The sequence below is a fragment of the Cherax quadricarinatus genome, chromosome 20 (genome assembly GCF_038502225.1).
Source record: "Cherax quadricarinatus isolate ZL_2023a chromosome 20, ASM3850222v1, whole genome shotgun sequence".
Taxonomy (NCBI): domain Eukaryota; kingdom Metazoa; phylum Arthropoda; class Malacostraca; order Decapoda; family Parastacidae; genus Cherax; species Cherax quadricarinatus.
This window is the reverse complement of record NC_091311.1, coordinates 42,672,676-42,690,194: the sequence shown is the minus strand read 5'-3', so window position 1 is coordinate 42,690,194 and position 17,519 is coordinate 42,672,676. Positions and strand designations below refer to the sequence as shown.

General features: G+C 46.7%; 1 protein-coding gene across 4 annotated transcripts in view; it reads right to left on the bottom strand.

Annotated features, from left to right (window-relative positions):
- LOC128700771 (uncharacterized) overlaps positions 1 to 15,051 on the bottom strand; it is a 102,719-nt gene extending 87,668 nt beyond the window's left edge. The window contains exon 1 of one of the 4 annotated variants that reach the window (XR_011392232.1): positions 2,724 to 3,462. The gene's annotated coding sequence lies outside the window, so the exon portion shown is untranslated. Of the gene's footprint in view, positions 1 to 2,723; positions 3,469 to 13,728 lie in introns of those variants that run through there. The other 3 variants (XM_053794222.2, XM_053794248.2, XM_053794213.2) reach the window with 3 other exon arrangements.
- Positions 15,052 to 17,519: the final 2,468 nt, after the last annotated feature.

The window sequence follows — 17,519 nt, the reverse complement described above, 5'->3', positions numbered from 1 at the left end:
GGTAGGAGACAGGTCGGCAGGAGTGGTGAGGTTAACGATGTTAGGAAGAATCCTGAGGATCTCAGCTGAGGGTGTGCAGTCAGGAAAAACGAAGGCAGGCAAGTTGTTAAGTTTGAATAGTTCATTGATGGTGGTGTTGAATGTGCATGGGTTGGCTGCATTTGCGAGGTGAGCATACACCATGCAGTACAACACCTTTGAGGGAGCCGCGTCTGGGAGTGGAGAGAGGGCAGTGAAAAATACAGAAGGCTGTTGTGTGGCTTGAAGAATTTTCTTGGTGTCACATTGTAGTTTTGTTATGGCGGCAAAAGTCGGCGATTTTGGGCTTCTCTTCTTAGCTTCTTTGAGTTTCTTAGACAGCACTTCCTTCCTTAGAGGACTGCAAGGATATGGTGAGTGCCCTTGCAGTTGAGGCAGGTAGGAGTAGCATTAGTGGTAGAACAGGCTTTGAAATCGTGTCCCTCTTTAATGCAGTTGGAACAGAATTTCTTGTCCTTAATGGGGCAGTCGGTCGTTGGATGAAAGTATGAATAGCAATTCCAACAGGGAGAGACGTAGGCGAAACGTTCTGGCTCTATTTATTATGGATGAATGTGGTATTCCCTGTATTCCCTGGAACGCAGGAGGGAGAGATACATGATTATATACACCTGGAAAATCCTAGAGGGACTAGTACCGAACTTGCACACGAAAATCACTCACTACGAAAGCAAAAGACTTGGCAGACGATGCACCATCCCCCCAATGAAAAGCAGGGGTGTCACTAGCACGTTAAGAGACCATACAATAAGTGTCAGGGGCCCGAGACTGTTCAACTGCCTCCCAGCACACATAAGGGGGATTACCAACAGACCCCTGGCAGTCTTCAAGCTGGCACTGGACAAGCACCTAAAGTCAGTTCCTGATCAGCCGGGCTGTGGCTCGTACTTTGGTTTGCGTGCAGCCAGAAGCAACAGTCTGGTTGATCAGGCGCTGATCCACCAGGAGGCCTGGTCACAGACCGGGCCGCGGGGGCGTTGACCCCCGGAACTCTCTCCAGGTAAACTCCAGGTAGTATGAGATGGCTAGGCCATCTGACAGTTGTGATGAATGGTTTTGAAATGGTTTTGAAACACTTATGTTCCTTAAGTGCTCTAGTAGCCATTTCGATGTTGGAGGCGACTTGGATCATAGAGGATGCGTTTGGAATCTTGGTGATGTTGTCAATCGATCACCAAGAGTTTTGTTCTTCGATTGAAGTCTTCAGATCACCAGTCGATAGGGATGTTATGATCTTGTCTAGACGTTTGATAAAAACAGAACGTTTCGCCAGGAGGAAAGGTGAAGGAGAGACGGTGAACTGGCGGTCACTAAGAATCTTCGCAGCAGTGTCGTCAGTCAGTTTGGAAGCTTCAAGATCGTCAGTATAGACGACAACGAGGGAGTCTTTCAAGGAGAGTATAGCTGTAAATTTAACCTGTAGGCAGGTCTTCACAGCGGCAGAAAGGGCAAGTTTGGTGAAGTCACTGATAACACCACTGGTAGGCTTGATCTTTGCACGATGGGCAAGCATCGTGAAAGAGTAGAGGCTCTGGTATGAAGGTTATAGATTCCCCTCCCCAACGGGGATCGAAGGGGCACTTCTTGATGTGGAGCGACTGTGACTTGCCAGTAGCAAGGTCATTCATTACTCTTATGATGACCACAATAAATATACCAGGTATAGTTTACGCCTCAACTCCAACACTGACTTATCTCCCTTACACACACCTGCATCATGCCTCTCCTTTCAAACGTGGTTCCTTGACGCCGGTGAAGGCTCTTTCCTTGTACTGAATATAACTACTTCCATTCACCATAGTGCTGTATGACCCCAACAGGTTTAGCGCTCCCCGTGAAATATAACAACAGTATATTCCCTTACCTTTAAGGGTCGTAATTCCTTGATACTGGCGAAGGGCTCTAGATCCAAGAAATTTAAGCTCCCTTCCCCTATGTTGGATCAAACTTGAGTACCTTCAAATAACTGGCCGTAATATAACCCCTACGAGCTTAGCGCTCATGAATACATTACAAGTTCCCGTGCTACTGGCTATACCTGTATACCAGGAGGGTGTTCCGGGGGGCAACGCCCCCGCGACCTAATTCCAAATTCCCTTGAAAATAGCTGAAGTTATATTAAACCATCAAAAATAATGCACAATCTTAAAAGCTAGACCCAGAGCTTTTTCTGTAACCACTAGGACAGAACACCTGAATACTGGAAGTACACATTAATCCCACACCTCGGCCACAGCTTTATAAACAGACCAGCACTTCACCTGATCAACTATGATCCTGTTTTTGTGTGGGTTTATAGTCCTTGTGGCTTAGCGCTTCTTTTTGATTATAATAATAATAATGTGTGGGTTTATTTCTATCTATATACATATAACATCCTCGTATTATGCAAGGCACATAAACAGATGCACGAAACTGTACCCAGAAATTGTAACTCAGTCTCTTATGGATGCTGTGTATTGCTGGCTCTTGTTTATAATGCTATTCTCTTTTTTTCTGATTTCCTTGCCATAGTCAGTGTATGGAACACAGTGACACTTATCTCCAGCTCTTTTAGAGTTTTTTAATTACTCTATATTCACAGATAGTCTGTTTAGTCTCACCAAAAATGTATAATAAGCACACGAGTATGAAAACATGATCATATTAGTTGTTAATGTTTTAAGACTGAGTGATAATCTTACCTGACTGACTCCTGAGGCCCTCATCACTGACAGGAAAGTCACACTAGTCCTCTTCAACTAATTACGCGTTTTCATGCAGCCGAAATTATTAAAAATGCCTTGAGATGAGCACGATAAACAATCACTGATAAACCTAATACGAATAAGAACATTTGGGAAACTAAATTAACTTTCAATTGTTTTTTCTTAATATTTGTCTGATATGCGCTTTTTTGTCTACTTGATTTCGACCTGTCGACATTTCAGTGTTATTGGCGATTATGCTGGATTTAAATTGTTTATACACTAAAATTTCATATAACTACTTTTTCTAATACATGGGGGTAAGCTGTCAGCTTTCACGAAACCAGATTTTGATGATACACAGTGCGTGTACGGTAGTGGCAGGTGGTTGTGTCACAGAGAGGACCAACATAGACTATCCTGTAGCGTCTTGTTGCTCCATCCACCACCACCCAACTGACTGGCCAGTCACACTCACAGCGCAGTCGCCCCACTCGACCACACTCTTATCACACTTGGTTGCCTATCTCTAGCTTCCTCCGTATCACATAAACCACATTATTGGCTCTCAGTAACTGAGTGGAAGTTATGTCCTGGAAGGATTCTGTGCCTCTGTGTTATTCGGTGGAGGTTTAAATTATCACTCGGAGGAAATAGGTTGAGCAGGATGCAGTGAGGCTATGAAGACTTTATGTACTTAGATGGTGATATCATATCTGTGCGGCATCCGCTGTTGTTTCCTCTGGGCAGAGCGACAGAAGTACATTCTTAGTATATCCCTTGTACGGCAGCACAGTGTAAGCACATGTGCTCACATGTATGCTCAATGTGGCACGAATCACACTAACACTTATTGGAATAAGTTCACAAATATATAGTGAGCATGCAATACACAACGTGTGAACCATGCACACTTATGTACTTAAAAACCACGACCAGTCCTACATAAACAACAAAAGCATAGTGAGTATTGAGTGTACCTACAAAAAATATGCTAAGCATTTATGATCACTGAGAGACACCACAACTGACACCATAGTTACTGAGTAGACTCAGTGAGTCTACTCAGTAACTATCAGAATGTTGATAAACTATCAGTAGAGTGACAGTTTATCGACATCATTATTTTAGCTGTCCATTCGCCCTAGGTTGGTTATTTGCTTAATGGGGTTTAAAGTCTATCGACTACACGAGCTGCACCTTACCTGTTCACTACAAGATAAGACCACTTTAATCCCTAAAATAGATTAAAGTAAATTCTCAGCATAGATACGCTGCGAGACAAACGCATCTTAGTGTATATACCCTGTTTCGTCCTAGACGTATCAACAGTTTAAATTAAATTTTACTGTTATTGTGGAGGTATGTTAATTTTCAGACTGAGTGTTAACTTAGTTAATTTGCTGCTTAACTATCGACTGTACGAGCCACCTGGACCGGACAACCGCATATTACGATGGAAGAAAACTTTCCATGTATGTATAATGAGAGTTATACATCCCTCGACATTATTTTATTTAGGTGGCAACGCTAAACACACAGGAATCATACAACACTTGGAGAAATAATAGGCAATCAAATTTAATCCAAGGAAGGAGAGGGCAGGTCCAGTTCCATGCATCAAGAACCCCTCACCGGCATCAAAAAACCACCTTTTAAGAAACTTCTTGGCGTATATAATCCTGTGAGAGCCTGCTTCTTGAGGACTGTGAAGTATAGGAACTGTTGAAACAGCCCTCTTATGTTTTTGTGTGTAAATAGTCACTTGTTTCAGCTAAGGCAGCTGTGGGATCGATGTCCATCAGTGTTAATCCCGAGGTTCATGTGTCTTGTTGGCCGAAGGTATAGATAGGCTTACCGAGTGTGATAACTGTTATGCCTTTCCTAGATCTGTATGAGACCCCTAGCATGGTAGAAGACCAGGTGTAGATTCTTCCCACGGGAATGACTTTCTATCAGATAGTTAAACCTGGATAAGAGGTCAGCAGAGAAACAGTCGGGGGAGTTAAAGGGAGTGAGGAACCAGGACGGTCCAGGAAAAGGACAAGATTTTTTTTTTTTTTTTTTTTTTTTTTTTTAACCCGGAAGGATAGCCATTCAGGATAACCCAATGAAGTCAATGCATCATCAGGGATTGTCTGTCTTATTAAAATGGGTCCTTTAATTTTCTTCCCAGGATGCAACCCACAACAGTCGATTAACATCCAGGTACCTACTTACTGCTAGGTAAACAGTGACACCAGGAATAAGGAAACATGCCTAACGTTTCACCCATGCCGGGATCCATCCCCGGTCCTTCAGTGTGTGAGCTGAGAATACTACCGAGCCACGAGCACCCACACCTAGCCTTGATAGGCTTGAGTAGCTGGTGCAAGTTACGAGCAGTGGAATACTGGTGGTGGTGATTTCGAGTGTGTAATCACACTTGACATAACTTGCATCAGTTCCCTACCCTACACATAGGTTTAGTGTCATAAGAGTGTAATGGTATATGATTTTGTACACAAGTTAAAAGAATATTGTATATAATAATTATAGATCTTTGTTATTATCCCTAATTATCTGCGAGTGAGTCGTAAAACTCCAGGCCAGTGCATAAGCCTTCCGGCACAGTGGCTTAACGCACTGATGTATAATTTTAATGACTCACTTGCCATGGGTTCTAATCCCACCCGCACCGTGGCTTGTTTGCAGTCATGTTAGTACGATTTTGTGAGTTATATATAAACAGGTTAGTAAAGTGGAATACTGCTGTATACTAACAGCACCATTCAAGGCACATATAAGTTCTGTCAGACACCTTAATTACTGGGAACGCTTGGAAGCACTCGACCTGTACTCACTGGAGTGCAGGCGAGATACAACATAATCTACACCTGGAAAATCCTAGAGAGACTGGTCCCAAATCTGAACACAAAAATCACTCCCTACGAAAGCAAAAGACTGAGCAGACGGTGCAAAATACCTCCAATGAAAAGTAGGGGCGCCATGAGTATACTAAGAGAAAACACAATAAGTATCTCGGGCCCAAGACCGTTCACCAGCCTCCCACCAGGCATAAGGAAAATTACCAAAAGACCCCTTGGTTGTCTTCAAGAGGGAGCTGAACAGATACCTAAAGTCAATACCAGATCAGCCGAGTTGTGATTCGTACGTTGGATTACGTGCGGCCAGTAGCAACAGCCTGGTTGAAACAGGCCCTGATCCACTGCGAGGCCTGGTCAAGGACTGGGCCGTGGGGGCGTTGATCCCCAGAACACCCTCCAGGTAGGGTGTGTGTGTGTTAGTTACCAGCTGTAAAAGGCACTTCTCGATAGACATTTGCCTTGTTTTGTGTGTGTGTGTACCCACATAGTTGTGGTTGCAGGGGTCGATTCATAGCTCCTGGCCCCGCTTCTTCACTGGCCTCTACTGGGTCACTCTCCCTGCACCATGAGCTTTATCATACCTCTGCTTAAAGCTATGAATGGATCCTGCCTCCACTACATTGCTTCCCAAACTATTCCACTTACTGACTACTCTGTGGCTGAAGAAATACTTCCTAACATCCCTGTGATTCATCTGTGTCTTCAGCTTCCAACTGTGTCCCCTTGTTACTGTGTCCAATCTCTGGAACATCCTGTCTTTGTCCACCTTGTCAATTCCTCTCAGTATTTTGTATGTCGTTATCATGTCCCCCCTATCTCTCCTGTCCTCCAGTGTCGTCAGGTTGATTTCCCTTAACCTCTCCTCGTAGGACATACCTCTTAGCTCTGGGACTAGTCTTGTTGCAAACCTTTGCACTTTCTCTAGTTTCTTTACGTGCTTGGCTAGGTGTGGGTTCCAAACTGGTGCCGCATACTCCAATATGGGCCTAACGTACACGGTGTACAGGGTCCTGAACGATTCCTTATTAAGATGTCGGAATGCTGTTCTGAGGTTTGCTAGGCGCCCATATGCTGCAGCCGTTATTTGGTTGATGTGCTCTTCAGGAGATGTGCCTGATGTTATACTCACCCCAAGATCTTTTTCCTTGAGTGAGGTTTGTAGTCTCTGGCCCCCTAGACTGTACTCCGTCTGCGGTCTTCTTTGCCCTTCCCCAATCTTCATGACTTTGAACTTGGTGGGATTGAACTCCAGGAGCCAATTGCTGGACCAGGTCTGCAGCCTGTCCAGATCCCTTTGTAGTTCTGCCTGGTCTTCGATCGAGTGAATTCTTCTCATCAACTTCACGTCATCTGCAAACAGGGACACCTCAGAGTCTATTCCTTCCGTCATGTCGTTCACAAATACCAGAAACAGCACTGGTCCTAGGACTGACCCCTGTGGGACCCCGCTGGTCACAGGTGCCCACTCTGACACCTCGCCACGTACCATGACTCGCTGCTGTCTTCCTGAAAAGTATTCCCTGATCCATTGTAGTGCCTTCCCTGTTATCCCTGCTTGGTCCTCCAGTTTTTGCACCAATCTCTTGTGTGGAACTGTGTCAAACGCCTTCTTGCAGTCCAAGAAAATGCAATCCACCCACCCCTCTCTCTCTTATCTTATTGCTGTCACCATGTCATAGAACTCCAGTAGGTTTGTGACACAGGATTTCCCGTCCCTGAAACCATGTTGGTTGCTGTTGATGAGATGTGTGTTGATGTGTGTGTGTGTGTGTGTGTGTGTGTGTGTGTGTGCGCGCACGTGTGTACTCACCTATATGTGGTTGCAGGGGTCGATTCACAGCTCCTGGCCCTGCCACTTCTCTGGTCGCTACTACGTCCACTCCTGGCTTCAAGAGCCTTGTCGTACCTCTTCTTAAAGCTATGCATGGCCATAGCTTTAAGGGGATAAGGTTTCAGATGTTTTGTGCATATAAAAATATGAGAGGTGCAAATTACATGCCAATGTATTTAGACGGGAATCGTGAAATAGTTCTTTGTTAGTATCAAAAGAGCTATGTGGATGATGGTGAGGTCCATGTGTACAGTATACGAGGTGAACTTACCTGTACACGAGCTGGGTAACTTTATTCTCTCTCACCCACTGATACACACCACTGGAACTTCATCTTGTTTTTGTTTTATGTGGTGCGCTTGGCGTACTTTATCACACCACTGCCTTATCTGTGTCTTGCGTACCGTGTACACCACCCCACCTGTGTCTTGCGTACCGTGTACACCACCCCACCTGTGTCTTGCGTACCGTGTACACCACCCCACCTGTGTCTTGCGTACCGTGTACACCACCCCACCTGTGTCTTGCGTACCGTGTACACCACCCCACCTGTGTCTTGCGTACCGTGTACACCACCCCACCTGTGTCTTGCGTACCGTGTACACCACCCCACCTGTGTCTTGCGTACCGTGTACACCACCCCACCTGTGTCTTGCGTACCTTGTACACCACCCCACCTGTGTCTTGCATACCGTGTACACCACCCCACCTGTGTCTTGCGTACCGTGTACACCACCCCACCTGTGTCTTGCGTACCATGTACACCACCCCACCTGTGTCTTGCATACCGTGTACACCACCCCACCTGTGTCTTGCGTACCATGTACACCACCCCACCTGTGTCTTGCATACCGTGTACACCACCCCACCTGTGTCTTGCGTACCGTGTACACCACCCCACCTGTGTCTTGCGTACCGTGTACACCACCCCACCTGTGTCTTGCATACCGTGTACACCACCCCACCTGTGTCTTGCGTACCATGTACACCACCCCACCTGTGTCTTGCGTACCGTGTACACCACCCCACCTGTGTCTTGCGTACCGTGTACACCACCCCACCTGTGTCTTGCGTACCGTGTACACCACCCCACCTGTGTCTTGCGTACCGTGTACACCACCCCACCTGTGTCTTGCGTACCATGTACACCACCCCACCTGTCTTGCGTACCGTGTACACCACCCCACCTGTGTCTTGCGTACCATGTACACCACCCCACCTGTCTTGCGTACCGTGTACACCACCCCACCTGTCTTGCGTACCGTGTACACCACCCCACCTGTGTCTTGCGTACCGTGTACACCACCCCACCCGTGTCTTGCGTACCGTGTACACCACCCCACCTGTGTCTTGCGTACCGTGTACACCACCCCACCTGTGTCTTGCGTACCGTGTACACCACCCCACCTGTGTCTTGCGTACCATGTACATCACCCCACCTGTCTTGCGTACCGTGTACACCACCCCACCTGTGTCTTGCGTACCATGTACACCACCCCACCTGTCTTGCATACCGTGTACACCACCCCACCTGTCTTGCGTACCGTGTACACCACCCCACCTGTGTCTTGCGTACCGTGTACACCACCCCACCCGTGTCTTGCGTACCGTGTACACCACCCCACCTGTGTCTTGCGTACCGTGTACACCACCCCACCTGTGTCTTGCGTACCATGTACACCACCCCACCTGTGTCTTGCGTACCGTGTACACCACCCCACCTGTCTTGCGTACCGTGTACACCACCCCACCTGTGTCTTGCGTACCGTGTACACCACCCCACCCGTGTCTTGCGTACCGTGTACACCACCCCACCTGTGTCTTGCGTACCGTGTACACCACCTCATTTGTGCCTGGTGTACCGTGTACACCACCCCACCTGTGTCTGGTCTACCATGTACACCACCCCACCTGTGTCTGATGTACCATGTGCACCACCCCACCTGTGTCTGGTGTACCATGTACACCACCCCAGTGTCTGGTGTACCATGCACACCACCCCACCTGTGTCTGGTGTACCGTGTACACCACCCCACCTGTGTCTGGTGTACCATGTACACCACCCCACCTGTGTCTGGTGTACCATGTACACCACCCCACCTGTGTCTGGTGTACCATGTACAACACCCCACCTGTGTCTGGTGTACCATGTACACCACCCCACCTGTGTCTGGTGTACCATGTACACCACCCCAGTGTCTGGTGTACCATGCACACCACCCCACCTGTGTCTGGTGTACCGTGTACACCACCCCACCTGTGTCTGGTGTACCATGTACACCACCCCACCTGTGTCTGGTGTACCATGTACACCACCCCACCTGTGTCTGGTGTACCATGTACAACACCCCACCTGTGTCTGGTGTACCATGCACACCACCCCACCTGTGTCTGGTGTACCATGTACACCACCCCACCTGTGTCTTGCGTACCGTGTACACCACCCCACCTGTGTCTTGTGTACCGTGTACACCACCCCACCTGTGTCTTGCGTACCGTGTACACCACCCCACCTGTGTCTTGCGTACCGTGTACACCACCCCACCTGTGTCTTGCGTACCGTGTACACCACCCCACCTGTGTCTTGCGTACCGTGTACACCACCCCACCTGTGTCTTGCATACCGTGTACACCACCCCACCTGTGTCTTGCGTACCGTGTACACCACCCCACCTGTGTCTTGCGTACCGTGTACACCACCCCACCTGTGTCTTGCGTACCGTGTACACCACCCCACCTGTGTCTTGCATACCGTGTACACCACCCCACCTGTGTCTTGCATACCGTGTACACCACCCCACCTGTGTCTTGCGTACCGTGTACACCACCCCACCTGTGTCTTGCGTACCGTGTACACCACCCCACCTGTGTCTTGCGTACCGTGTACACCACTCCACCTGTGTCTTGCGTACCGTGTACACCACCCCACCTGTGTCTTGCGTACCGTGTACACCTCCCCACCTGTGTCTTGCATACCGTGTACACCACCCCACCTGTCTCTTTCGTACCGTGTACACCACCCCACTTGTGTCTGGTGTACCATGTACACCACCCCTCCTGTGTCTGGTGTACCATGTACACCACCCCACCTGTGTCTGGTGTACCATGTACACCACCCCACCTGTGTCTGGTGTAACATGTACACCACCCCACGTGTACTCACCTAGTTGTGGTTGCAGAGATCGAGTCATAGCTCCTGGCCCCGCCTCTTCACTGGCCGCTACTGGATCAATCTCCCTGCACCATTAGCTTTATCATACCTCTGCTTAAAGCTATGTATGGATCCTGGCTCCACTACATCGCTTCCCAAACTATTCCACTTCCTGACTACTCTGTGACTGAAGAAATACTTCCTAACATCCCTGTGATTCATCTGTGTCTTCAGCTTCCAACTGTGTCCCCTTGTTGCTGTGTCCCATCTCTGAAACATTCTCTGTCCACCTTGTCAGTTCCTCTCAGTATTTTATATGTCGTTATCATGACCCCCCTATCTCTCCTGTCCTCCAGTGTCGTCAGGTCGATTTCCCTTAACCTCTCTTCGTTGGACAGACCCCTTAGCTCTGGGACTAGTCTTCTTGCAAACCTTTGCACTTTCTCTAGTTTCTTTACGTGCTTGGCTAGGTGTGGGTTCCAAACTGGTGCCGCACACTCCAGTATGGGCCTAACGTACACGGTGTACAAGGTCCTGAACGATTCCTTATTAAGATGGCGGAATGCTGTTCTGAGGTTTGCTAGGCGCCCATATGCTGCAGCAGTTATTTGGTTGATGTGCGCCTCAGGAGATGTGCCTGGTGTTATACTCACCCCGAGATCTCTTTCCTTGAGTGAGGTTTGTAGTCTCTGGCCCCCTAGACTGTACTCCGTATGCGGTCTTCTTTGCCCTTCCCCAATCTTCATGACTTTGATAACAAAAGAAGGCACAATACCGTGACTGGAACGATACACAAATACACTACTACTACCACCTCCTGCCTATATATACCCATCCTGCTATCCTTTTCGTTAGTGTGGCTTTGTAAATGGCCCAGGTCGGACCGAAACGTCGTCGTTAGCTCCTCTCTTTTATGTGCGGGTTATTTGTTTCATGACTTTGCACTTGGTGGGGTTGAACTTCAGGAGCCAATTGTTGGACCAGGCCTGCAGCCTGTCCAGATCCCTTTGTAGTTCTGCCTGATCCTCGCCCGATTGAATTCTTCTCATCAACTTCACATCATCTGCAAACAAGGACACTTCTGAGTCTATTCCTTCCGTCATGTCGTTCACAAATACCAGAAACAGCACCGGTCCTAGGACTGACCCCTGTGGAACCCCACTCGTCACAGGCACCCACTCTGACACCTCGCCTTGTACCATGATCCGCTGCTGTCTTCCTGACAAGTATTTCCTGATCCATTGTTAGTGCCTTCCCTGTTATCTCTGCCTGGTCCTCCAGTTTTTGCACTAATCTCTTGTGTGGAACTGTATCAAACGCCTTATTACCGTGTAAATCGCCCCAACTGTGTCTGGTGTACCGTGTACACCACCCCACCTGTGTCTGGCGTGCCGTGTACACCACCCCATCTGTGTCTGGTGTACCATGTATACTACCTCACGTTGTCAGGTCGTCTTGCTCCTTCCCAAGTCTTCATAACTTTTCATTTGGTGAGGATGAATTCATGGAACCATTTAACTGACCAATATTTTAGTTTATCTGGATCAATTTGAAGCCTTTCCCTTTCTTCGTCTGTTTTTTTTATTCTCATTAGTTTCATGTCATCAGCAAACAGGGACACATCTCACCCAATTCGATCTGGTATGCCATTCACGTAAACCAAAAACAATACTGTTTCTAATACTGATCCTTGTGACACCCAGCTTGTTCATTTTGATGTCACTTCCTTTCCCTAAGGTACACTTAAAATGATAACAAAGGTTTTACACCCCTGTCCATAAGGTGATCGGTATATCAGTGATTGAGCGTTCAGCTTGCACTGAAAGAAATAAAGTTTGATTCTGGGGTTGAGGAGACGTAGGTACAAGTCTTCTTAAACTTGTTGCCTCCCGTCACCTAACACAATGCATAAGGGTGCCAGTAGGGTTACACACACACAATATATATATATATATATATATATATATATATATATATATATATATATATATATATATATATATATATATATATATATATATATATGGAGAGTTGGGCGACGTGTGAAAGACTGAAACCCATACTCCTCACATCCTGAAATATCAGAAAAACGGTGCTATAGTTCAAGGCACGAAAGGTAACAAACCCAGGAGGATTAGTAACCCAGAAGCAGTGGCCTTCACTTTCCCATTCCCCGTGATGACAGTCACTTGAGGAACATTATTATTATTATAATCATGGGGAGCGCTAAACCCGTAGGATTATGCAGCGCCTGGGGGAGGGGATGGAAGGCATTCAGGTTCAATTCAGGGAACCGGAGCACAGATCCAATTCCCTAGATCAAGAGCCCCTCGCCAGCGTCAAGGAACTTCCCTTGAGGGGACTTGAGGAACAGCAGTGGTGATAGCACAAGTAATATTGCAGTTATATCTATAAATCCGAAAAAAGCCAAGAATCTGAACATTGAAGGTATCATTTGCACAATTGTTTCCAACCATAACAACAGAAGCATCACACCGCTGTAACGTAGCAGTTACTCTGAGCCACTCATTTGAGAGTAGAATAAATATATTATATTCTTCCTGTTAGGTTAGGTCAGATTTGTCAACAAGACAAGTGTTTCCTTACCCCGGTCTTAATCATATAATGACCCGCCACTGGAGCTTACCCTTCCACTCCTTTAAAAATTAAGAGCGATGTATGTGTGTGTGTGTGTGTTCATTCATCCTGTATAGCATTACCTCAATATAAGGCCGAGGTGAATATCTTTATTTTGATGACTTATATACTGATGTAATTTCAGGTAATTACTGTTCTTATTCTATGATATGGATATAGTTTTCTCTCATATACAGTGTGAATAAAATGATCTTTAGAAAATATTGCTATTTTTATTGATCTATAATATACACCCTAAGTAAAAATAAAAAAAAAAAAAGTGTGCTAGTTCTGGTAATGCAGATTCCCCAAGCATCTCTCTTCTAACCAGATAACCACCACTAAGAGCCTCCCCAAATACATATATTCTGGAGCAGCCCTTACTGTGGCTTATTTTGTTGAATACCTTTGGTAAGTTACGAGTTTTCCTACTCTCACAGTCCGGCCTGAGCCATGCCCCAGCCACATATGCAAATAGTGTGATGTCATAAGAAAGTGATAAATTGAGAGGCTTACCTGAGTCTGCTGGTGTTGAGGCAAGGCTGACTGTTGACAACCTTCGTCCACGACTGCTATTACAGCAGCACCCTCTTACTAAATACCAGCTGCATTCCCCTGGTGACTGTAATGTCAACAAAAATTGTCTTCGATGATGACTTTAAACATTCAAGTATTGTAAAGTTAATTGGAAACATAGGCAAATACAATTTCTTAGCATTCGTTACCAATCAGCAATGACTGTATGATGTGGTTCTTCCACTTATATTGTTTCCATTTCTCAGTGATAATTTAATCGTTTTAAAATGACAACTTTTAATGCTGTATTTTTTTTACTTATGCCTGTCACCAGGTGACATTCCTTCAGGGCGTATTAAAATAACAATTACAGATGAGTGAGGCAATGACTGTTCTGGGTAAACTGGAAGCTGCGTACACAAGCTACGTACTGCTACACTGACTGCTGCAGTCACTGCTGTTTCTCCCACCTCAACCTATGTTGTCACTTCTCCCCATGCTTCCTCTCATATATCCTGCGTGTCTACAATTCACAAATTATATAAAAGTTAACTGATTTCATACAATTTAATGATAGTTTTTAAATCATGCTTTCCCGATTTTTAGCATAACTCACTTTAAGATGTATATTTTCAAGAAAAAAAAAAAGACTATGAAAGCAGAGATGCATGGCAACATAGTACTGATATCACATGATAACTAGAGCTACGAGATACGTATTATCTGTCCCTTGTTATCTCAGGCCGGGAGTACCGAAGACCTAGTCGATGCGAGCAGTAAGAGAAGTAAAACCTCTCAAATACTACTGGCTCTTCTTTCCTTCGGTTGCAACGACCCACAGCAATTGATTCCAAGATTGTGGTCATTATTCCACAACAAGGACAAGTGACTTGTTTCCTGAAAACACAGTGAAAGCTTTTCTTTCTCTTACCATTACTATCTAATCTGTGAATAACGCTCAGTTATTATTCCTCGCTGGTTATCTCACGAGTGGCACAAGTGATACGGCGACCTATATCTTATTTTCAATAGCTTGCCTAAAATCTAGAGACTGCAGCTCCATCCCAGCCACTTCAACACACTAAATCTATTTTATGAGAACCAACTGTGCTACACTGATTTATCTGTGATGAAAAGGATTAAACCTGTGTGGGTCATTCAGCAGTGGTGAAGGCTTCATCCTCCATCTTATAATCCAGACAAACGCTACCTAATTGTACTCAAGAGACTTACAAGCTAATGAACACTAAGAAATACCAAGATATACTATGGCAGACGGTTAAATTATGGAATAATCCGAGAGTTACATGTTAGAGTTTTGAAGGAAACAATATTTGAAACAAACCAGTTGCAATCTACTCTGACCAAATACAGTACCAGTGTGTAAAGAATAGTACGTACTTGGGTGCTTCAAGTTCCAGGTGTCACCAGTGTCCACTACTGATTAACAGTGAACCACCAATTCATATTTACAATATCGTTGCAGTTTTTTTTTTGTTACGCTTTCTCTCTGCTGTGTATGCTTCGACTAATATTCACTCATGTATCAAGAGTTCAAACACACAGAATCGATCATCCCTAAATGATAGATTCCACGGCAAACGCCACAACCATGGACTTCCTAGGAACTAGGGGTAAAGACCCCCTAAGAGTTCCGAAAGGAAAGAGGTGAGGGATGGAGTAAGGAAGAAACTGGGAGCAATTAGGTTTGGCCGGAGGAAGACCACCAAAAAGTCCAATTCCTCAGACCAAAAATTATAATCAAGGGGGTAGCGCTAAACTCGTAGGACTATACAGCACCTGTGGGAGGGTGGAAGGTATTCAGGCTTAATTCAGAGAACTGGAACAGATCCAGTTCCCTAGATCAAGAGCCCCTCACCAGCATCAAGGAACCTTCCTTGAGGGGCCTCAGACCAAAAGCCTCTTTGCCTTGTCAAGGATCCTTCCTTAGAGGAATGGAGGTAAGAATGGAAAGACTGAGCCTGTCCAGCATTTTGCACAGTGACAATGCATGCACCACTCAAAAAAGAGCGCTAAACCCGTAGTTATAGTGTCTGTGGGGAGATGATAGGCTTTCAGGCTCATTGTTAAAATCAAAACAAAACGCTAAACCTACTGAGCCTTCAAGCTCAATTCAGGTAACTGGCGCACAGGCCTAATTCCCGAGACCAAGAGCCCTTCAGCATCAAGGAGCCTCCCTTGAAGGTTGTGCACCTTGAAACGTAGGGTGCAGGGGAAATCATTCTCATGCCGGTTGTTTCTGGGAAGAGCGATATATAAAAAAAAAAAGCGCTGAACCCACTAAGGTTATACAACACTTCAGGACAGGGGGTGTTTCTGGATCATTGAGTAGAAGGGGCGGAGAGAATAACAGAGGTCGAGTTAGAAAGGACCGTGAGGAGTGATAAAGGAATTATCATCAAAGTTTCTGTAACAAATCGGTTGCAGTTAGTCAGTGTGTCAAATGTGAGGCCATCAGCAAGAAAGGCAGTAACGTCAGGAAATTTCTGGGTGCTCGTTGATAGACAGGACAGTTCAGTAGAATATGGCAAACTGAATTAGAATCTGACATTTTCAGTGGATCGGGAAGAGCGAGAATTATCATGAGGGAGCGCTAAACTCGCAGGATTATACAGCGCACGTGGCGGGGAGGGGAAGGGGAAGAGAAATAGAAGGTATTCAGGCAACCGGATCACAGATCCAATTCCCTACCCGGAGGGTATTCCGGGGATCAACGCCCCCGCGGCCCGGTCCACGACCAGGCCTCCCGGTGAATCAGGGCCTGATCAACCAGGCTGTTACTGCTGGCAGCACATAGTCCAATGTACGAACCACAGCCCAGCTGATCCGGCACCTATATCAAGAGCTCCTCACCAGGGTCTAGGAACCTCCCTTGAGGGGCCGGTTTGTGGTTGTCTAGGTGGGGGACCTGTGGTGGTCCGTCCCGAGACGAGTGGATGGGTGATCTGAAAATCGTCTCACTGTAGAGGTAGACACTGGAAGCAAAGGTCGGACATGTCAAAAGGGACAGTCAGAGCCTCGGTACCAAAGGTGGGCAACGAAATGTTACCTGACGGTACCAGTTTTCGAGATGTCCGAAGAACGGTCTAAAGACGAGGCAGGGTCGTGAGGGAGGTGGGGGGAAAAAAAAAACGTGGATGGGTAGCTCCTAGGAGGAATCAAAGGGATCGCATATTCCCCCTCCGTGCCCAAGAGGGCCCTCAGTGCGGCCAATAGTACAGATGCAGCGTGGAACCCGTGCCCTACCTTTCACGCCAGTAAACCGACGATCCAGGATAGCAATCTCTTATCCGCTGTCACCTCAGCAGACAAAAGATGGTCGGACAGCCGCCACAAGGCATACCTCCTTCGGCCACCACCTCCCGGACCTGGCAGGCAGCCTCCAGAGATACACCCGTCACCCGAAGGACGCCCTAAGCCACCGTCCGGAACTCCGGAGGGTGATCGGGATATCCCCAGATTCTATGATAAACACAACCAACACCAAGGACCTCAACGGAATGGGAAGGACAACGATACCCTTTCTCCAACCCCTAGGAGCTAGAATTTCTGAGGGGTGGACCCCAAAGGCCAAAAGCAGGAAAAGGAGTTAAGGGGGAAGATGGGAAGAGGAGGGATGGGACAGGGGGCAGTTAGGTTCGGTCGGAGGAAGACAAAGGTCCAATTCCTCACACCACAAAGCCTCCGTCTCGTGTAGGAGCCCCCGTTGAAGAGGGATGATTTTACAGCATAGCTGCACATGCAGCTTCTCGTGTTCCTTAAAGAATACA